The sequence below is a fragment of the Solenopsis invicta genome, chromosome 1, assembly GCF_016802725.1.
Source record: "Solenopsis invicta isolate M01_SB chromosome 1, UNIL_Sinv_3.0, whole genome shotgun sequence".
Taxonomy (NCBI): Eukaryota; Metazoa; Arthropoda; class Insecta; order Hymenoptera; family Formicidae; genus Solenopsis; species Solenopsis invicta.
In genome coordinates, this window is record NC_052664.1 from 26,135,582 (window position 1) to 26,159,961 (window position 24,380).

At 35.9% G+C, this 24,380-nt stretch overlaps 1 long non-coding RNA gene across 1 annotated transcript in view; it reads right to left on the reverse strand.

Annotated features, from left to right (window-relative positions):
- Nucleotides 1–307: 307 nt before the first annotated feature.
- LOC120357600 overlaps nt 308–24,380 on the reverse strand; it is a 73,374-nt gene continuing 49,301 nt past the window's right edge. The window contains exon 2 of the long non-coding RNA XR_005574607.1: nt 308–3,664. This is a non-coding gene — a long non-coding RNA (uncharacterized LOC120357600). The remainder of the gene's footprint in view (nt 3,665–24,380) is intronic.

Sequence of the window (24,380 nt, forward strand, 5' to 3'; positions counted from 1 at the left end):
CGGCGCGATTTTTCGCGCGCGAATATGTTCACCCTCGCGCGCCGCGAGAAACGTTATTCGCAAGTCAATCATGCGTCGCGCCGCGCCGCGTCGCGATTCGAAAGGGTTACGATATTTTACACCGACGCGCGCTCGCTCGCGCGTGTTGCTTGAGTAATTCCCTTGAATCAACAAACCGTCGTAATATCGAGATAATCTGATGTAAGATCAATGACGATCCTCACCGTTTAAAGTCAGAACAGCTTTTAAGCGTTTTAGAGAAGTCGCCATCGGATGTGTGACTGCAAAAGGGCACTTATAGTCTTTCTCTTTTTTCTCTTTCTCTCTCCTTTCTTTTTCTTTAAAGAAATGTCTACTGCAAAGCGTACGAAAGGAGGACACGGGTACCATGTGAACCGGTGCACTTTTACCGACCCATATGGCACGCGAAGGCTATTTTTAACGGCAAATACCATGACGAGCCGCGGCATGCGTGGCCCGTAAACCAGAAATTCATCGCGCAATATTGATGTCATGACTCGGGGGTGAGAGTGCTCCGGTAGAGTTAACTACGCAACGTGGAAAGAAAAAGTTGTGGAACTAGAACCGTTCAATGCCTAGGCGGGTAATAAATAAGTAACGGAAGTTTCGTAAATATTAAAACCAACTGTCGATTACTTTCTAAGGCGTTAAAAAAAAGGCCACGGCTCGTCAGTCGACAAATACTCTTCTGCTCGCAAGTAAAAAAAAAAAAAAATTTACCATAAAAATCACAACGTTTAAAAAGAACACATAAATATAAAAATTATCGTGAAAGCGTATGCAGCTCATAAACGTATCATTAACCCTTTGTAAACGAGTGCGTCTGAGCCCATCCCTCTTTATTTTGTAAACTGCTGGATTTTTATGAAACTTGACCCACGGGGTAATTTGATAATGTGCTTTATTTGAACCTAGGTGTGCAATCGTGTAACTTTATTTTCCCTTGAGCGGAAATGTTAAAAGCGAAAATTTTTACTATTGAAGTTAAGGGAGAAATTTTTCACTTTTCATGTTTCTGCCCTAGGGAAAAAGTCACATGATCACTGCTCGGAGGTCGGAAATAAAAGAAAAATTCAAAATAGTGAGGCTGATATAACGGATAGAATTTCAAAACTTAATCTGATTATCGTAAGACTTAGTTTCAGGAAATTTTTAATATCGCTAACAATAAATTTATGTTTTAAAAACATTAAAAAAAAAATCTAAATTTTCGATTAATTTTTTCATAAAATAATGACACAAGTATGATCTTAACAAATATAATCTTAAACTTCCTAATAAAAATATTATAATTTAAAACAAATGGTAAAATTATTTTTCAACATAAATATATTCAAGTAAAATCAAGTAAACAGTATCGTTTTATTTGAAGCGTATGCCAACCGAGTAGGACAGACGCCTATAAAGTACATTAACTTCTAAACTCTGATTATGAGTCTCACAAGTTCCTCCAGTGGAAGTTACTATATTTTCGAATTTTGATATTTTCAGATTACATTCAAATTCGACGATCCCAGGAATCCCTCAAATATTGAAGTATAGAGATGATATGAGATATTTTTTTAAATTCGATCCGCCATATTAGATTTCAAATTTTAGAATTCTGAGGTCAAAATTAAATTCAACTCCAAAAAGCTCGTTTTCAAATGGTTAAGTCGCAATACCTAAAGCCTGAAAATTCAAATTCTGATGCACTTCGCATGTTGTTCTCAAGTAACCCCAATTTTTATCGTTCTGTCTTCGTCGCACAGCATTCGGGCTCTGCACTGAGTCGCTACAGTCTCGCGCTAATTCAGCCCTTCGCTTCGCTAGGGATTGATAATTCCCCTGAACCCCTGCGACTGACAATCGCCCGCTTGTGTTTTTTGAGATCCCGACTCATCTCCTCCCGTTCGTTAGAGTCACGTGGGTCAAGCTCGTCTCTCCGGGTCGTCGCTTCGCGCTTTATGCGACGACGACGACCGTGCAGGCACAATCATCTTGAGCACGCGCACGCTCCGAGAGTACATCGAACCGCAATAATTTCGGGATTTAACGTACAGCTGAGCGTCACATGCCGTCTCTCGTCGGTCGGGTGAACCCGGCGCGACGACGGGGTGCTGCGTGCGGAAAGGGGACGACCGGCGTTCCGCCAAGAGGGGGGGGCCAATTCGCCTCCCGGATTGGATGGAGCATCAACCCTCTTGCATCCCCCACGCCGAAGGATATTAATAATTTAATACGTTTAATTTTGCCGATGTATAACGGCATGAGGGCCGGGCCGGATGGAAAACTCGCGCAGTTCGGCGTTAAATTTAAACGCACAAAGCCTTCTATCATGACTAAAAATTATCGGGATCCCGCGTTCTTTGATAAAACCGATAAAATTAACCGAGAGCATTCGAAAATGGCGAATTATCAATCCGCTCTGCGGACGATTTGAATTTTGTATTACATTGTCATACACTTTGACTCACTATCGCTTACGGCGATTTGCTATAAGTGCTCTCCTGGTGTCCAGGAAGCAGTTAGTCTTATTCAATCACTATACTTTCTCCAAAGCGTAAGTTTTTAGCTGTAATCCGATTCGGTTTCTAGTTCCATTCACTCCAAGTTGCAATATGTATAACATTGTCATTCATGTAAATTGCATTGTAAAAAAGAACAGCTTATTCCTTTGTACGTAATTATATACGTATTCCTAATTTATTGTTTTTAAAAAAATTATAACATCTTATGATTTGTAAGCAAGTTTACAAAATATGTCTCTCTGTAACGTTTAATACTTTTAAGAGGTTCTTTTTACGTCGTAAATAAGATTTTATGGTTTTTAAGAATTAACGGAGGAATTAACGAATTATAAGAATGATAAAAATACGCTTAAAAAGTCATTCAAAATAATATTGCAAGAAACTCTTGTCAAAGTAACGATGCGTGTGTAAAATTTTTTTTGCGTAAATTTCCTTTACCACGAATATTACAGTGCTACGGCTTTCGAGCACCGATTTAATTAGTCCTTCGCATGCGACTGAGAGATTTATATCAGCCTTATTATCTCGTGACATGAGGGCGTGCGCGTGCAGAACGCCGGAAGAAATTGAAAAGACCTGTACAAAGGTCGATAACTGACGAACAATTCGCGCAGTAGGATTTGGTGGCGCCATCGAAGGAACTGACAGCGAAGGCAAAATCGCTCTTCAACTCTGTCGGTAATGTGATAAATGTAACAAATTATTGTTTAAAAAATATGAACCCAGAAAACGAACGTGGAATGTTATGCGAAAATATAATTTGATGCGTTGATGCATGTCATATTTTATTTTTGAATCGCGAAATTCATATTTGTTAATGAGAATGAATATTGATACGTGTAAATTGTGAATTTGTTAAAAAAAAAGTGCATTCAAAAAAATTGTATTTGACCATTTTAATAAAAAGATGCGTTCTACGATTTCTATTTCAAAAAATTTATATATACAAACTATAAGGAAAATTTATCTTTAGGCTATAAAATACAAATATTTTACGTATCCTGAATAAAATAACTTTTTTTTTGAGAAAAAAAATTGGACACTATTGTTAGTTGATAATTTGAAGATCTACGTTACCTACTCGTGAAGGTTACGTTGTAGTCTGCTTTACATATCTCTTTGGCCACTCTTACCTGCAACAGAAAGAAAACGACAATAATTAATTGTGGTAATTAATAGTGTGCTGTATAATTCGTGGGGTGAGGCAAAGCCAGATCAAACTTCTTTTGTGCAAAGAATTAGCGAGCTGTTAAATAACAGGCGTCGATAAAAAAGGACTCTGCTTGCTGCGATGGAAGAGCCGCATTTCGTTATCAAATTTCCAACAGCCGTTTAGCCCGCGATTATACCGTTCGATATCGATTCCGTACGACAACTCGTAGAAAACAATAATTTATTATATCTTCGGCTTTGATTTATAGCTTTGCTTTTGTTGCTACAGAAGTCAGCAAAAAAGCCAAGGCTACTTGCATAAGTTATGCTTGTTATTGTATAATTATTTAATTAAAATACATCGAGTGATTGCAATACATTTTTTTTTCTATCGATCAGTAGTGTTACTTTAATTATTTCTCTGCTATTTTCAATTATTATTTACAATTAAGGTCTTATAGCGTATATTAAAAATAAAAAATTGCGTCGCTTGAATTTTCAGTCCTGCCCGTTCCTTTTTCGATTGACCCTGTTAGATGTAAAATAAGCTTTATTAAATTGGATCAAGTCTTGCTTAAAAGCATTGATTTAAAATGAAATGTTGTAAACAGATTTCTGTTCAATTCAAACAGCAGCTCGTTGCCGCAAATCTAAAAAGATGTATGCAGTTTTGCGTGAAATCATTTTGAATAAATTCATTAAAACCATTATAACACTTGATATTCCACTGAAATTCATGTATTGTTGACGTTGCACGCTTTCATTTATTCACGACTACAATTTCGTTATTATGTCATTTTCATATGTACGCGTTGTGTGCGCTACGCACATATTATTCACAAGCTTCACTATTTTCCATTTGATCGCTATTGAAACGCTCGATACGTTCTGCATCGCGGTTTGTCTTGTTCGACCGAGCAGATGCCATTCGCAAAAAGAAATACGCGCAATACACAAAGTCGTTTCGTTCCTCCTTTCAGAACATTTCATTTTTGGCAGTGTTCTTTCTAAAAGAAAGAATCTATTAGAATTCTTATTACTAAACCACCGTCGATCAATTTATTTTTCCCGTTTTATCGCTCGCGCATAAGCGAGTTCATCTAAATGGATTTGGCGCGCAATCGACGAAAACTGGATCGTCGTTGTCGCTTTGTTTACTCGCGCGAGAAGAGTATTTCGACGGGAGGGTTATTTCCGGTTCGAGCGAGCACGAGACGCGAGCGGAGATCGAGATTAGGCGGAGGATGGCGCGAGCTGAATGCGGGACGTCGCATACGAATTTCCCACATTTTCTAGGCGGGAGGCAACGCGCCAGTTCCGACGGTCTTTGAAAACGGTCGGCGAGTACGGGTCACGATTTAACACACACAGCCGAATGAATCGCGTAATCACAGGCCGCAAAATAGCCACGATCGAAGACGAAACCTGTTCGTAAAAGTAGACGACGATCCGTGCAAGTCTTTCAAAATGCAACGCGTCCGAACTTGCATCGTCATTTGTCACATTGTTTTCAGAAGACTTTTTCGCGAATCTTTATTGACGAGTATGATAGAAAATAATGAACTGATCACATGTTAGACATGAAGAAAATTTTTGAATAAATTTTTAGATCAATAAAACATTAATAATTATTTATTAACTGAAAAACAATCGGTTTATAGCCTCGAGAAGTGCATATGATTTCTTGAAAACAATATGAAAATGTATTATTCTTTATAATTCCTTTCCATTATTACTTTCATGCAGTTTAAGCACAGCATAAAAATTGAGTCGTATATTAAAAAAATATACCGTTATTAGTTACTTTTAAATATTAATTACGCGGTTATATATAAATGGTACTTTCATCTTTTTAAAAAATCGAGTCTATCGCTACTTGGTCATTTAATAAAACCCTGATCAGAAAATTATCTTGCAAAAGATTATCCGCTAATTAAAAGTTTATAAATTTGTAGATGTTCAATGTTTGGTTAATATATTTGGTTTGACCAAACATTTTTATTACAATATTCGGTTGATCGTCCAAATCATAGTATAAATTTTAATTAATTTTATATCTTTATTTCTTATGAGTAATATCACTAATCTTTGCACATAAAAAATTAGTAAATTATAATCGACATTGAATGACAATATTAAATAACTAGCAACAATTACAAAGCGATCAGTATCTTGCTGATGAGGTTTCGTTTTACAGGTAATTAGCGGATAAAAGGATTAAATGATGCTACGCGGAACAAAATACGCGATCAGACTTCATTTATCAGTATTGGCATTGATGACGATACTATTTTTTCCTTCGTAATCGGTGCTGCGGTAAAATTTCAATGCGATCGTACGAGATTGGAACACCAATCGCGAAAGCCAGCGGTATAATACCGGGTGTGATTATGCATGGTTATTATCCATGCGCCGGAGCAACGTCGACGAGCTTCCGATTGCAAACCTAGCCACGATCCAACAAAATGGATTATAATATCCAAGTGGCATCGTAATTTCGAGAACAAACGCTGTCAATTTCAAGTGCCACTTTGCGCGCGATGATCATCCGCATTCGGCAACGACACGAATGATGACTGATGACACGGTTGAATTAAATCTAAAGAGAGAGACTATCGAATAGTCACAAAGATGCTAAAAGCATCTCGTTGCGTCGTTTAACTTGCAGCGTATATGCAATATATATTTAAACTATTTTGATTAAGAGAATTGTATATTTTCGCTAGAACGTTTTCAGAGCAATGTTTGGCTTCAAATAATTAGAACGACTTATGGGTACATACATTTCAGAATTTCGTAAAACACTGAGATGTATCCTATATTTATTTGAGCAATTAGTGAGCACTTTTAGTGAGCCAAAAGGATCGAGCTGCTAAATATCTCATCAACATCTACTCGACTCGACTTGCGTTCATTTTCATTTTGCAACAGCGATGTGCTCAATTATTCTGGTCGCTCATTATCTTTAATCATCTCTCCATTACAGGTTATCCGTAATTCGTAGCGCGATTTTTAATGAATAAAGCAATGGGATAGTCAATAATCATTGGATTATACATTGATACTACCTACATTCATATTTATGTACACATACACATAATCTAAATTGAATTTTATTGATTATATGTTTTAAAATGGTAAATAAGCGCAACGGTATAAAAAGCGCAAATACAAATAACAAATTAACATTAGGAATTTTATTCAAATGTTATAAGAAAATATAAAATAACGAAAGCTATTAAAAGTACAATATTAAAAAGTATTTCCGATTAAACATAATATGTGATTAAACAAAAAGATATGTATTTTTAGTACACTATTAAGTTCATCTGATGTACGTAATTTAATTATTAGCGGAGAAAGTACTTTACAATTTAGCTTTAAACCGAGATTACAATCATTGATGTCAGCGCAAGCGTCAATGTTGCACACTCCAACATTATAACAGAGGATGCACGATCCTGTCTCTGTAATAATGGAAATTAACCTCGTATTATCCAGTCGTCAAGCGTGAACCGAATGGAAATTAATTCCTCTCGGTTTGTAATCAGAAAGCCGATGCCATACGCGACAAATGTTTATAACCGAGATAACTCCATTGCGCAATAGAATTGACGCATAGTATAAAAAAGATTTTCAGCAAAATAAAAAGTAAAGAACACTCAGAAAATTCATTACGTATTGTAATTAAGATTGAGAAATTTACGAAAAGTGAAGTTGATCAATTTAGCTTCTATCAAATTCACAAACGTTTTTGGTATTTATTATCAAAATTTCAACAAGTAAAATAAATTTATTTGTTGTTAGATACAAGTATGTAATATTATTACTTATAAAAATTTAATAAATACATAAATCAAATTGTAATAAATTGCCAATACGATTCTTCGCGTTAGTTAGTGAATCGTTAGATAACAAAAGCGGTATAAGTGATATGTGCAAGTTTCTTAACATTCTTTTAAAATTTCATTTTTTGTGGATTTCTTGTTATCAACATTACAGCATATAATAACTCCATCAATATTCTTTACTTTTTATTTTACGGAGTTGAGTAGTTAGTTTAGTTTTTGAGAGACTTACACGTGTTTCGTATCAAAAATACGTATCAAATTATATTTTAATAGACCTGTAATACGAAATCTAAGTTTCAGAAACCAAACTAATCAACTCCACGATGAAAAATTGAGGACATTGATAAGGTTAATTACATGCTGTGATATTAAGTGATCGAATGCCGAACGGTTTCAAGGACATGTGAATTAATTTGCATTAACTTCACGATTAATCTAGCGGCGCTCGACTTGCCGCACTGCGCGATAACTCCCATTGACCCAAAATCACGGCTCAACTCACACTTCCGACCTCGTGGAATTTGCATTTGTGCTAGATCTCCGATCGATCTCTAATTACAGGCGCAATCGGCCAACACGCAATACACGTGAACGCATCGGCGTTCACTTTTACGCGAGGCTAAACGGCTCCTCTTTCGCGAGGAGGGAGGAAACTAATCGACACGAATGACGAATGTGCCAGCCGGAAAACGAGTGACATTTTACACGGGCAAACGTGAACGCCGATTGTCGCAGTAAAAAGAATCGCACGGACGTGCGTCGACATTTTCCACTGCGGTTATCCGATCGTCTCTCTGTCGCCTCTACGTATGGAGACAGAGGTACTCTCGGTGGCCGCGCGACAGTTCTTTTCCGAACGCCACTGATTTACCTTCTCTTTTTTTAACGCTTAACGCTTTTCCGACGAACGGAAAGAAATTTAGGAACATTTAACGCACGTGACGTCTTTCATAACGCCCCATCTCTTTTTCATCTCCGATAATAGGAGGGCAAGACGAAAACACTCTCTCCAACCAAGGTCGTATTCTACAATCCCAAGCTACACGAGACATGCGGGTTTGGTTCAGAAGAAACCGGGCAAGACCGCTAATATGCATATTTATCGTGATGTATAACACCTAAAGGTTTTATAGGATTTACATAGTAATGCGCATTATAAAGTAACTCGGGGAGAGAATGGATGGAGGCAGCATGGCGTAGCACACGATGTCATCTCATTTCTGTTCGAGGATCCTGATGAAGGATCGCGCATCGAAAGAGAAAGTCGGAAATGGAGGGTAATCGGTCGTTGGAAACACAATTTGCTCGTGAACAGGCGAAGGATGAGAACAGCGAACAAGGGAGAACGATAAAGGCGCAAGTTACCGAAACTGGAAGGAACTTGTGTCGCCGTCCCTTGAGGGTTGGCTGCCCCTCAAATTGTTACAGCCATCAGCTCCCTCCGGCCATTACATCCTGCCAGGTAATCCGCGGCCACGGTATGCCGAGTTAAGAAAGTTTTTAAATTACAAAAACGTATCTACGCGACTGCTGCATGCCGAGCGTAATGCGAAACACAGAGCGTATCAAATGACCCTCCGAAAGCGAAATTATATACTCCGAAAGAGTGACAATAGTGGAGTCTTATTGTACTGTGTAATAAGGGTCATTCTTCGTTTCCTTCTCGTCTAAATAGCATGCGAATGCTCCTTTTACGTAGCTATTCACTTTCATGCTCGTAAGTATTTGTGAGAAATGTTTAAACGACATGGAAACAAAGTAAGCTTAATTTCTTCTTAACCTTAGACGCTTATCTGTGTAAACGGTTTTATCGATCGGTATCAAATTTTTTCAAAATTTTATTAGCAAAGTTAGTTACAGAGTACTTAATTTTAAATTAACAAAAATTTTCACTAGAAAATGAAATAATAACTGATTATTTGTAATTTTAAGTAATCATTTAGAAAAAAAAATTAAATTTTGCCTCTGACTATTAACAATTAAGAGAAACACGTTTCCATACAATATTTATTTAAAAAAAAATTAAAACTTCATCAAAAGTTACTAAAAAACATTGACATGATTTCTAATATATTACAAGCGGAATGACATGAAGGAAAAAATAATCGCATAAAACTGAGTCAAAATGATGAGCGATTGAAATTACTGTCGTAGAGCGATCGTTACATAAGGCCGGCGTTTTATCAACAACGAACGATCGATCATTGAGGGTGAATTACGAAAAGCGGATATCCGTCGATAGCGCGAGGACGTACCAACCTTCCCGGGCGACATTGGAGGCCATCCATTTTTTTTCTCGTGTCCCCTCTCCCGCCCAGGTTTTACTTCTGAAATCGTCGGGTCAGTTACCTCGACCTACGCATTACCGATATGCCTCTATGTACTTCTTGGATGTCGTTTCACAATTCAAGGTCCGGTCGTTTAGCATCATTAACGCCGCGTGCCTTGGGATCGAAGCGAGCGCAAGAAGAATTACCCTTGACCATGACTACCGTAGAAAAACAAATGAGGGGAAGTAGTCATTGAGCAATCTGACAGCTGATATGTGCGCAAGAAGGAAAAACTTTTATAGTATGAAAACAATTTGTATTTGTATTCGGCGTTATCACGAGTCGCGCTATTTAACATTCCAATTTGCTTAACAAGATAACATTCGATATTTTCAGTAAAAATATTATATAAACGTTTACTTCATTTTAAAACGATTCGACGTACAAGACGGATGTGTTTACTATTATAATGATAAATGCGTGACAATGGTACGAATCGAAGATGGAATTTTAAAATAACTGTCAAAGATCACGAGGAACAGAAAAGGAGAGATTTGGGACTTTTACAAAACTCAAATTAGCATAATAAAGAAGGGTTAACGCCAAATTCACCGCTTTTATCTCTTTTGTCTTGTTCTCTATCTCCAGCTCAGTTCTTCTTTATCTCTAGCTCAGTGAGCGGGTTCGGACATGGAGACGACGCGCGTACTTTCTCGGGAGGATAAAAGCGTTAGCGAGCGGAAGATAAAACTTTCGGACCAATGAGTTCTTACCGCGGCCGGGGACGCGACGATACGCCAAGGAGAAAAGTACCTCGTTCGAGAAACGTGTTGCCGCTGACGAAGAACAATGCACACAAATCGTTCGTGCTTGTCAAGACAACTTTGTCTCGGGAGTTCACGCGGCAAGTGCACGCGGGCGCCGGTGAGTAAGGGGAAGAAATAAGAGTTCGGCGAGTTGGTCGAGCCTGGGAACAAGTGAAGAAAGGAGCGATCCTTCCTTTACAAACCGCACGAGACTAAGTTCCTTGGAAGAGCCTCACGATTCTCGACTGCGAAGCTTTCGGAACGTGTACGACACGACGCGACCATAAAATTTCTGGGCTAATTTTTTTCCCCCTCAATAATAGTAACGTTCGCGTTTATCCCTTTCAAAGCACTCTCTTTACGAAGTAACTAATACTTCGAATACGCTCTAAAATTAAGTGCGTAATTTTTAACGTGCCACTTTTCACATATTTCTATGCGTGTCATTTTTGCACTGTTTACACGTTTAGACGTAATTCAACATTGATACACGTCTGAGCGTGTAAAAAATACAAAAGTTACACGCATAACATTAATTTAATTCGTAAAAAAATGCAAATGCGTAAAAAGTGACTACTACTGTTTTACACACTTGAATTTGTAGTGTCTTATTGTTAGAAGTCCATTTTATCTTCGAAAGTATATCTTTTTTGAACTTGATGAATGTGATTCTTGTTAAGTCGTTGCTTTAAGTCATAAAAACTATTATGCCTTTATTTTATATTAAAGTATTTTATATGTTATTGCAGTATTGGAAAAATTTATGTTTTATGTTTAACGTATAGAATTATCTCTTGGTAATATATAAATTGTAAATTATATATTATGATTGTAAACTGTACATTGTATCAATTAAGTTTTATAAATAAAAGATGTAAGCATATATATATTGAACGAGGGCGTTTGTATTCTTATCTAGGGCGAAGAGGGCTTCTTCTTCTGAATCACGAGAGCTTCTAATACTTCTAAGAATAAAAGATGTATGATCGTAAGTCTTCCGAACGATCGATTGGTCGGCCAATGGTTGTTGAAAGTGCTAAACACGTCGTACGCATCTATATATATATATTCCAAGCTTTAGGTAACGAATAGCGGCAATTTTATATCGTAACGTTCGACATCTATTTATGGCAAATAGAACAGATCGATGTCGCTGCGAGAGGAATTCCTAATTCATAACGAGTCCATAATACGACTATTTTCCAAATACAGTCCCGCGCATTAATCATGCATATTAATCAGCTTTATAAACATGGTAATGTCACGAAGCAAATGATTTATGTATTCGTACGGGATAAGCAATTACAAGCTAGCACAAAAAAGCCTTCATCGTGATTACGTACATATTTTATACACACACACACACACACACACACACTTAAGGAGCTTGAAGACCAAAAATCTACTCAGAGCTCTTACTTCGTTCTTACTTTGGTTTTATCGCTTTGCGTGTTAAGAATGATCGTTTTATTTTTAGATTCTTGCGCTTAATCGTTAATTTTACCTTATTTCACCATTAAGCGTTAGAACTCTTCGTGAGACTCTTGGGACTTAGAAACTCCACTGGAAAGCAGCCAAAATTCCATTCAATTATATTGAAACTGGAGTGGTAACTTTTCGCAAAGACAACAGAGGAAGTATTAAGTATTTATCACGGGTTATATATACATTCGCGTTTAATACTATACGATTACACCGGTGCACCTACGGCTCTTTTCTCCGCGTGTATCTCGACGGGAGGACGTTGCAATCATTGTGCGATTGCGTAATTATGAAAGCAAGGTTGCAAGATGACTCAATGAAAAGCTTAATACTTTATTAATGACACTGTATGATAATGCATGTATGTAGGCGCGAGTGTGTGTGTGTATGTGTGTTTCGCGTTGTTGTTTCTGTATAAAATGTCAGTCTCACGATTGATGCTGTCACCATAGGCAGCCGTAACTTGCCAATCTCCCCCCCTTTCTCGGGATCGACGGAGCTATTCGAGGCCGTCTAATCGTTCTTTTTCGAAGCGAGATTACTTGGTGCGAAAGGTTATTACCGTAATAAAAATTATTACCGTTTAAATATTAGCTTTATCTTACGTGTTCCTCGAAGACCCGTTGGTGCCACATCTTTCGTTTTTGCGATAATGAAGTAGGTAAAGATCACTCCGCAAACATACCTACAGCATATTACAATAAAACCGAGAGGATCGTCTCGTACGCATTTTTCTTTTCACTTAATACGTTAATGGTTAACGGCGGATGTGATAATGCAATTTATCTCTGTTCGTCCTCTTTTAGGATATTTTATCATTCACATAAAAAACATACTTCGGGCTTCTACAAAATTATATTAATCGCGTGCAATATATTTTCGTTGCGGAATAAAAATGTAAAACTCACTATTTCTCTGTTTTCTACTTTTGCACGGGTTCGTTAACGTGTTGATATTTGAAATAACGAATCTGGTATATCGCGCATATTATTGCGATAAATTTTTTTAGAATAACAAATAATAGTTTCGTGAATTAACGCACAAGACTCCCTTTTTCTCGCAGTAGATAATTACAAAAGTAATATAATTTCATTCGATGTGATGACGAATGCAGAAGTTTTTTTTTTTTTCAAATGTAAATTTATTCTTCCTCCCATCGCGCTGTTTTCTGGCAGGGTAACATTTCAAAATCAATTTTCTCTCGCGGCGGCGCGAGTAAATATTTGCGTCGTCGTCGAATTAAAAACCACGATCTATGCGATGGATGTCGATACGTTTGACTGCATCGGCACCGGCTACCGCATTCATCATCGTATATATTTACTGTTCGATTTTTTGATCAGAGATGCGCACTCCGACTTTCGCCATCGTTCCCCTTAATTTATTATTCTTTTGTTGTGATCGCCCGTGTAGGCGACCCTGGATTTCTCAACAGATCGACAGCTTAAATTTATCTGCAGTTTTTAAAGGCCGAATACGCGTCATCGACTATATATACATTATATCGTCCGCTCGAAGTTCCCAAATAATCCTGGCAAAGCCCCCAGAGGATTTGTCCAATATTTCAATCGGTAGATGATAATAGAGCTGCTTTTAAACGCAACACGGCAAAGATAAAGTGAATTAAATTTTGTTGCCTGACAAAAGAAATACTTGGCATTGTCTAAAATATCGATCGTTGCAATAATTCAAGAGCTAGATTTCCATAAGAATAGCACTAAATACAAGGTGAACGTTGTAACCTGAATCATTCGTACTTTGGACTCTGAATATTTTTCTTACTAGTCTGTGGACAATTTGCGGGTAATAAAAATATATAAAAATAGAAGTCATTGATGTTCAATGCTAAACGATACTGAATATCGATGTATTTTTGTGCCCGTATAATCTATACCAATGTGAATAATCCGCAGAGTGAACTATTCGAATACGAATTAAATGTAATCGAATCAAGATTCAATTTGGATTTAAAACTTCTTGAATTTAAATCCGAACTATTTGAAAATTTTAAATAAGAAGTTTAAATGCGAGTCACATATGTTGGCAATCTTATAAAATCATATTTAAAGTAATTATATAATCAATATTATTTTTTACTTATAATCAATAATATTTTCTCACAATGTAGAAATCTTTTGCTCATTTATGTATTCTTGCTTAATAATAATGTTAATTATAAGTTACCAACCATGCGAATCACCTAAAGAAATCCTGATTCACACGTTTCTAATAATCCATATGTCAATAAAAAAATAATTATTACAAGAAATAAGATGTTCATATTTCTTTAGAATTCTGTGAACTTATCCGATCTCTTGGAACAAATGCACAAATGAAAGGTATAGTTACAGGCGCGATAAAAATTGCAGTTGAATCGGAAATACAATTGGCTAACAACGAGATAAATTGTACGAAGTGGCCCAAGATGCAGCACTCTCCATCGCTACGCCATCCGGAATTCCGCTCTATGCTCCATATAACACATTACGAAGTCAGTTAAAACGTCGTTAAGAGTTGAAGTTTTCCCCGCTATTGCAGTTCGCGAAATGACTTTTATTCCCGATTGAAGCTCAAACTCCGGCGTATTTTTCCACGATCGCTCGATGTCGCGACAGCGCATGGCAAGCGTGAGAAGGAACGGCGCGATAATAATCGTTGCACGCCCCGCGTACGTAAATAGTTTGCCTTGGACGTTACCGCGGTAGGATTATTTATTATCCTTTTATGTGCACGCACGTTGCACAGTGCGTACGCGGGAGTTGCATAACGTTACACGGGACTGCACCCTTCCCCTCTGTTCGTGCACCTAGTATACATGTGTGTACACATTTTCCTCGTTGCACCAATCAATTACACTACGGATCTCTCGTCCTCTCCTCTTCGGTTGGAGCAACTGATACGTGTCGCGTACACGCATACATACACGCACGTAAAAGACTGTCAAGTACGCGCACGCATGCGTTTAGGATTACATGATTAATTAATGACTCGGCGTGTCGAACGTTACGATCACGGCTGAGCCCTGTAATTGCGGCAACATAATCGTACCGATTGGCATCACCCAAGCCAATAATTAATCGAAATGGGAAATTACACGCGAAACTATGCACTCACAAAACGCAAGTGACGTTTATGCGATGTGCACGACAGGGCAAATAATATAATAGAAACGTGACTTGCAAGGAATGTTTGACTTACAAGAATGTTCTGAATGAAAGTTGAATGGCTCGAAGAGTACTTCATAACAATAACTTAAAAAAAAAAATTTCTTTTTTAAATTACTGTTATAAAATATTCTTCGAGCCATTTAACTTTCATTCAAAACATTTTTTTCTATCTCTTATAGTTTTGACAATATTCATCTTGGAAAGAGAAAAAAACCGATTTTTTTCAAAAGGGTGTTTTAACCCCTAAAACTGAAAACGGGCACGAGCAAAAAATATTTTTGTGATACGGAAGAACTCCTCTATTTGTACACAGTTTCAGAATTTTTTGAATATGCGGGTTGCCAAACGTTTCATGTTAGAAAAGCGACTTCGTCGGGTAAAGGTGAACTGTTTGGATTCACTACAAAGTCTCATCGATAGCGAACTTTCGAGAAACTGCACACTCTGCGACGAAACGTGGAGTGACTCTACAAATATCACGCACACTTGAATTCTCTCGCATAATTGTTTAAGAGTACTTTCTGAACTAATCGAAATTTCTAAGAACGAAAGAGACCGATTGTGAACGGTAATACATTTGTCAAAATTGGTGCAATTTTGTTTACAGCAATTTTATGCTTGATAAATTTTTAAATATAATAATAAAATTTTAAAGTACTAAATAATAACAATAAATTTTTTAATATAAATCTCAAGTGTGTTCATGGCGCAGAGTTGGTCGTCTGCTTTGTGTGCCAAAGACCCGAGTTCAAATTCGATTGATCAGAAACATCTCATTTTATTCGATCGCTATCTCTCGGAAGGCAATGGCAAACTACCGAGAGTACCTTGCCATGAGAACCTCTCTAAATTAGACCATTTGGAACCGGGGTTTAAACTGTAAGTCCCATGTATCTGTGTAAATTGTAAAAGGCGCATATCACAGAATACGTTGAGGAGGTCACCACATCTCTAATAAGAAATTAAAGACAGAGATTCAAATAGTCTTTCATTAATTATTTATTTTATTATAATTATATATTTATTGCTGCGCTACGGGTCACCAATCGATACATTGTACGTATTGATTGGTATAAAATATACTGATCTAGTTGGTAATTTTTCAGTTGGTTCAGAAAGGTAATTTTATATTTTATTTTTTTCATAAATTTTAAGATCTACAAGCAAAGTATTGTTAAGAATTATAAGGTAATAAAATGCTATCTATTTACGAAATAAGTTTGAATTTATAACACTCGATAATTGCACCTTTTTTCTCATTTTAGTATTTACAATAATTGAATTTTACACAAACAAAAAGCACACGAGCAAACTTTAATAAGATAAAAAAATAAATGTCGCGACTTGCCGTCATTTTTAAACCTATATCATTAAAATGGTGCACGTGTGCAAATATATATTTTTAGTGCGATATAAAATAAAGTTGACATACTTTTCGTCTAATTCCATTATACTCCGCTATATCGGAGTTGAAAATTATACAGGCGGGATCTATATCGGACAAAAGCTAAACACACGTACAAGTGCGCACCGAGAGTTCGCTAATATTATATCGCTCGGGAATCATAAAACGTGCCATTATGATCGGCATAATGCACAAAAATTACCGTTTCGCGTTGCGCATTACCGAATTTTGTGGTCGACGCGGGTGGTGTAAAGTGGTGAGTTTCAGTCACGTGCCGTCGTTAATAGCGGGCTAGCATAATAGCGAGCTTACAATGCAGAAATTAAACGCGAAATTACCATAAATTCAAATTTTATGTATCGCATTAACATCGACAAATCGCAACAGCGATATGCAAATGTTTTGATATGTAAAAATGTTTATATATCACAATTCTTTAATTCTTATATTGCAATAAAATCTCTCTTTTCCCTCTTCTTTTATCATATTTCTTAATCACACAATGACATTTAGGAATATAAATGCACAGTGCTATTATTCTTCGCTATGTTATTTTATATATAATTATATGAGCAATTTAGTATCTATATTATATAATTAATTTTAATCTTTAATTGATTTTAAAATAATTAATTTAATAAATATGTAGATTATTTAATTATGCCGCGCAAGCAAATCAGATTGACATCGCAAAAGATTTCATCGAATAAATAATTTCCTTCAAAAGTGATAAAAAAAAGAAGTCTCAAGATAAAAAAAATGTTGTTTTCCCTATCAGAGAAAAACAACTGCTGTCGTATTATATTAATGTGTTGATCTTTTAATCAAAGATAAAAAATTATTTATCACAGATATATTATTCTGATAAATAATTTGTCGTTTATGACTAGCACATTGAACAAGTTCAGCAAATTTAATGGCATATTTAAACTTCGCCATCACGGATATCGACAAAACTAACTTAATCGAGGTCCATAACGATTTGCATATTGTTCGAGGGGATAGCTTCATTATATTGCGAAAAGAAGCAGCAGGTTGCAAGGGCGAACTTTTGTCAGAGGTGCGAGATGTCTACAAGCGCGTCGTGAATATTTATAGGACACTGTTGTTCATGAGCGTCGCGCTTCTCTTGCTTCATGGATGGCTATACTCGGGAGGCATCAAATTCTGCTTTCTTTGCAGTTTTGGCGAAGACATTCGCGAGAAGATTAGAAAAGTTTGAGTTGGCACGTTTAAACAGCCGTAACTTCTCGCAATTCCTTTTACATTCTTTTAAATAAAACGCGCAGCAAAACAACGTTGTTACGTTGCCTGTAACAACATTAATTATATTTATATATTTCTATCCAAAGTTGTTTGACAGCTTTCAAAAAAAATGTATTAAATATTTATTGTATTATATTGTAAATTGTAGATTATTTTAATTGATCGAGAAAAATTTTATTTAAATTAATTAGTTCCAACAATAAATGTTATTATATATTTTTTACGTAAGTCGATGATCAATAAGATACATGATTTTTACTTTATTACTTTTAAAATTTTGTATATTTTTTAGAGTCTGCGTTTTCTAAACATTGTTAAGATTATATTAGAAAAACCAATTACATGCGCATATTCCTGAGTCGTATTTATGTACAGCAATCTAATCTAGCATACTAAATGAGCGAGTGCATACGTGGTAACACCGCGCGTTATGTAACTGCCTTAATTGCGCGAAAGTACTCGATATGAAAAAATCGTGCTCGACGTGAAATACTGTCGTCACCCCGGGCAATGTTCACGATTACGGGTGCCAAGCCGGCAGACGTCGGCGACCTTCTTTGCATCTAGTAACTTTATTTTTGCTGCTTTTTTTTCTTCCTCTCTCATCGTCGGAAGGTACTTCGCATGCAAATGAAACGTTACGTCGTTGTACTTGCGCGGGCGTAGTATTAAACTAAAGAATAAAATGGAGAACGTAAGGACGTCCGGGCGCAGAGAATGGCATCGCATTTTTCGCTCTTCTCTCGTTTTCGTTCCGCGATTCGTTATTAGATGTATCGATTCCAAGAGGTAAAAGATTAAGCTAGGCAATATAAATAATGAGACAAGGTACAACTCGAGACATTTGAGAGTTTGCAACAGCGCTTACGTTGATATTAAATTATTAATTATTATATCGTATTACAATTGTGGGAGTTTATAAATATAGAATTCTGATCTGTTCAATTCCATTTAATTTCATGAAGATATAACAATTTAAGCACACATCACAAAACTGTAACGTAGTTAAAAATCTTAATTACTTCCAAATTATTTTTTTTTTCCTCTCTCATCGCCTTCTCTATGTATTAAATACTTGTAAACGCCAAATAAAAAGAATATTATAAATATAAATTTCTCATCGCTGCATTTCTCTCGGTACGTTCAACTACACGTTTCCTCGACATCAAAGTAACATCTCTTAACAAACTTTCCGTCGGAACTTCTTAACGGGGGAAATATTAATATATTTCTCCCTTGGATTATTACCTTTCTTGATCAGATAACTGAAAGAATCTTGTTAGTTCGCTTTCCACGCGAGGCTGGAAACTCGGCAGATACGAAAGACAAGACAGATGCGAGCACGATAAAACGCGGGGGTGGAAACTCCGGTCGGATGACTCGTCGGAACAATGCAAGAAACTTATTCTGATTCAAACCGCGACGACCTCGCAGTATAAACTCGAAACTTCCGGCAGGAATTGCGTAATTATCGCGGGGACAACGATGCCACGATGGTGGGAGAGGTCTCTCTCTCTCTCTCTCTCTCTCTCTCTCTCTCTCTCTCTCTCTCTCTCTCCCTTCTACGCAGATTCCCACCCTTCTAAACCGATTATTGACATGCAAGTATCGAAAGAGACACATCGACATATTCGTTTGGTACCTTACTCGAGATATTCATATTCGCATGGAATACATGGAGAGAGATATCGATATTGTGAATTATTGAGTATTTTTGAAAGCTCTGTAACGTTATTCCGATGTTAAAGCATGAACCTTTCGGAAGGTATCCAAAGCGAAACGATCGTTACAATAGAAGTGTGCGTTTGCAAAAGTAATGCACATTTGTGCCTTTCGTTGTTTGTCGAAAGAATTGCATTCCGTACGTTTGCGATAAAGTTCATTAATATTTACCGTATCATTGAAGTCAAGTTAAAACTTTTAAACGGAAGTCCCCGAGACAGTAATATTTTTAAAAAGAGCTTGTCGACTCTTAATAAATCCTTCATGAACTTTCTAGGTTTCCACGAGCTTTTAATTAGTTATATTTATGCCAATTTTGAAAAAAAGAAAAAAAATCAGTCTCTTACTCTCGTGAACGCTATTCATTTATATTGTAGAAGAAAATTAATTGCAAATATAAATAGAATTATGAAATTGTGAGCGATATCTCCAGCAAATCGTAATTGCAAATGTAAAACCGCACTGCATATGCACGTTATTGTGGTTTTTTTCACACATGTGTTAGATTCGTTGAGTATTCATGAACGCGATGAGAACGTGACTGCTATCGGTTGAATTTTATGGCAATGTCCGTTTTGTAAATTAAATGAATCCGTTTAATTATTGTTACCACATGTGGAAGGTGACATCGTATGTTCTCGTGAAATAAAATAATTCGGTGTATGATTGTCATTTTTGTGAAAAAAAACAAAGTCTGTGGTTCGCGATGCAAAAATATTCCGCAAATGTGGCTTTGTTTTACACAAGATTGACGAAAAATAATATTACGCGGCGTTATATTTAAATATGGGCAACAAATTTTCTACTTTATTGGCGAATGTACGACAAGCCTATAAACAATAAAAAACTGTTCTTTGAAAACTGTAAATCTCATTATACAGCTTATTTGCAATTATTATTTTTACGACTGGTTTCCTTAATATGCATTATATTCAATAATATAACAAATTGTCTCTCTTTGCAGGTCTCGCGGAAAGAAAAAATAAATAAAATTTAAAATTTATATTGCAGTTGACAAATGATGGTGAAATTTATTTATGATTATTTAATCAAAGAATGATAAGATAGGTATTCGCAGCGTACGCTATTTACTTCTATGCTGGAATATTTGCAAAGACCCGAACAAGCGTGTGTATTGCGGTGAACACGTTTGCTTTGTGGCTAAAACGTTTGTCGTACTGCATCGCAATCGCAGATGCGACATATGACAGAGCGATTGCACAAATCTACGTTCACCTGCCTGATTACATGCAACCCGACCTTGAGGAACAGTCGAGAGGATATGTGCGCGTTTCATTTATGAGGCCATCCGACGCGACTGCGCCAAAAGAGACGGGCGACTTCAAGTCGCTGCCAAGACATTTGCGTTATCTTCGCGGCGACGGTCGCACAATAGCTTCCTCGAGAAAACAGTTTTCTGTAATGGTCGAAATTCATTGAGACGCTCCGTAAAATCCATGAGTGTTACACAGTCTCGTGAGCCAAAGTGAATTACATAAATAACGGCAGTTAGTAATTCTGGTCGAAATTTTTTCTCCCACTTTCGACTTTAGTTATAGGACGTATGTAGATTCGAGAGAATTATAATAGAAGTTGTAATCAATATGGGAATCAATTTAGACTACTTGTCCTCCCTACTTTGTACCTCAAAACGATAGTTATCGGAAAATTTTCCACTTGGAGGTTAAAAAGAGGTTTCCAAGAGAGGTAAAATTGTAATTATCTTTTTTAACGATTTTTTTTAAACAATTTTCACGATAATGATAACGCCAGGGTAAATGTCATCTAACGAATAATATAATATTAATTCAGTATTAATTGAATAATATTATTACTATTATTCACATATCGATCAATATTCTCTTATTACATATTATTGCTATTTGTATTAATATGAATATTAATCAAATGTGTATGCAGAGATTTCTGTCAATCTACAAGAGCTTAAATAAACAAAAATTGATACAAATTAACAATTGTACATTTACTTATTTTTCAAATACCAAAAATTAATGAAAAGTTATAATGATATAAACAATATGTGTGTAAAATTTTTGTATAAAGAGTAATGCAGCTAAAGTATTACAAAATAAGTACTATAAGTATTATTATATATTTAAGGTTGTAATAAAAAAAAATAAGGATTTTAGATACGACAATATTACAACAGTTTGAGAAAATTTAATAAGGATATGAAGTATAGAAGCAAAATTTTATTTTTAATAGAATTTGACGATCTAAATAGCAGTTATAAGTGAGATCGATAATAGAAACTCTAACTTTGGTAAAATTTTGCGGTTTTAAATAAAAGCTATAAGTAAAGTAATATCAAAAAAAGTTGTTCTAATTGTTTCAAATATTAAACTTATAAGCGTTAATTGAAGTTCAATGTAGGACAATTTTGAATCAAAAATACACGAAAATACAATATCTAAAAACAATTATAAAGTTACATATATCATGACTTTATCTCATGAGTATAAATTTTTATGCATTTATGTTTAATTTAAGATATACGAAAATTCACATTGAAGAATATTTGAACACCGTGAGAAAGATGTATTGGCAATCAGTTCGTTGCTTTTAATTCCGTGAACCGATGTTTGGAATTAAACCACTTTTAATCATGTTGCATATTTGTGCACATGAGAAAGAAAATATTGGAAGCCACTCAATACAGAGGATTCGTTTCGTTCGTTTTGACAAAATCGCGTCGAATGCGACGATGCGAAGTTATTCTATTGCAGCTTACATGCGATCAGCTAAAGTGGGTTAACAAAAGCACGAGTACATTTCGATTATGACGTTCACGCTTTGTGGGTGATATGACGAACAATTATCCACTTTTCGCTTGTTGCACTTATTCATTTGCATTAATTTTAAACGTAATTAACTGGTTTTATGCAATAAAAAAATTTACTAAAACATTATTGCGATACATTATCAACGTACTATTTCACTTTTTCCCCTATCAGCTCTCTTCAAATATATCGAGAGTATTAGATATATTTACAATTTGTAAATAGTTTATATTGGAATACCACCGAATATTGGATATTGATTTATATTCCTCCAAATGTCGCGGTAAAATATTACTCTTTTAATAACTAGTGATAAAAGAACTATTTTCATATTTTGTATTATTTAGTGGTTATTTGATTTTTTTAGCTCATGATAATATCGAATATGATTTTTCACAGCAATAAAAGTGTCAGTTATATTTAATGTGGAACGTACGAATGAATTATTTTAACACACATTAATTATACTAATAACGATACTGTGTATAAATTACAATCGTAATCCTACTACAAAAAAACCCTTACATGTTTGTAAAAATAATTCCGGAGTGGAGGATTATAAACCTGCCTGAGTATTTAATTGCTAAAGCCAAATACAGGCATACGTAATTAATGGATAACGCCAACCACCTCGCCGCGAAACTACCGCTATTCGTTTTACGAGTAGAATAAATCGGATCGTACACGATAATAGAGAACGCTAATCAATTGAAAAATTCACTTCAATAAAAAAAAAAAAGTATAAAATTAATATTAAAACAATATTAAAATTTAAAAATAATATTAAAATAAGATAAATTTAAAAGCACAATACAAATATATATGTGGGTTTTGTTATACAAACAATATATAAACTAAAATAAAAATAATTAAAATGAAATACAAGCACAAATGAATATTGTATACGATGCAGTAACGTAATCTGCAGTAACCGAATTCTGTGCAAATAAAATTGGCAGTTGGATAATATAACTGTATAATTTACTTCGTATAATTTACTGCGACATGCCCTTTTGAGTGAACTCTTCACTTTTTAGTGTCAGACTTGTACGAAATCGAACAGACGGACATATCCGTTTCTACTGAATACCTCCCGAGATGTGTGCGTCGATGCCGATTCGACCAGCACATATGTGCTGAGCACAGTTTGTAAGAAAGCGTCGCGCCGTCTGGCGCGAACACTTCTGCCACAAACTTTTGAAGCTCGCAGGATGCTACTGGCACGGCGTAGTTTATTTGGCTAACGTGATAGCGTTCTTCCTGCACGAAGGATTCCGCTGATTTGGCGAAATCGTCTGCCCAGTAGACTGATCACTACTCAGCGTTTTTGTTTTCTTTTTTTTTCTTTTTTTATTAATGCCTTTAGGAAAGCACACACGCGTATGTGTCTACGTGAGCGTAATTTTTTCCTTCGATCTTTGTGCACCTAAATCTGCCCTGTTATTTCCATGTTTCTCTTTCTAATTAAGCTCAGAATAATTATGTAAATTATAAAGTTGATTACACAAGTTTATCACGGTCAAAGTAATTAATTATTAATTAATTATAGTTTCTATTAATCAAATTAAAATGTCATTTGCACTATCGGCAGTACCACAAATTAATTAATTGAATTTATTGGCGGATACTTAAAAATATCACGCTGCCAATATGCGTTATGTAATATGTAATAAAATGTCGTGCGTTTATTGCATCTTTTTATAGAGGAAATGTAATAAGCTGTGGAGATCCGCTTTCAGTGGAAGCGCGCGCTTCGTTATATCACGCGGTGCTGTATCCAGCAGCAAATAGATACCATGAATCATGATGGTTACCAATTGCAATGAAAGTTCGCTCGTAGCATGGAGACAGTTGGCTTGGAAACCGTAGAATCGCGCGATTCTAAAGCCTCCACCGCAAAACTAGGCTACGCGATATCGATTCGGCG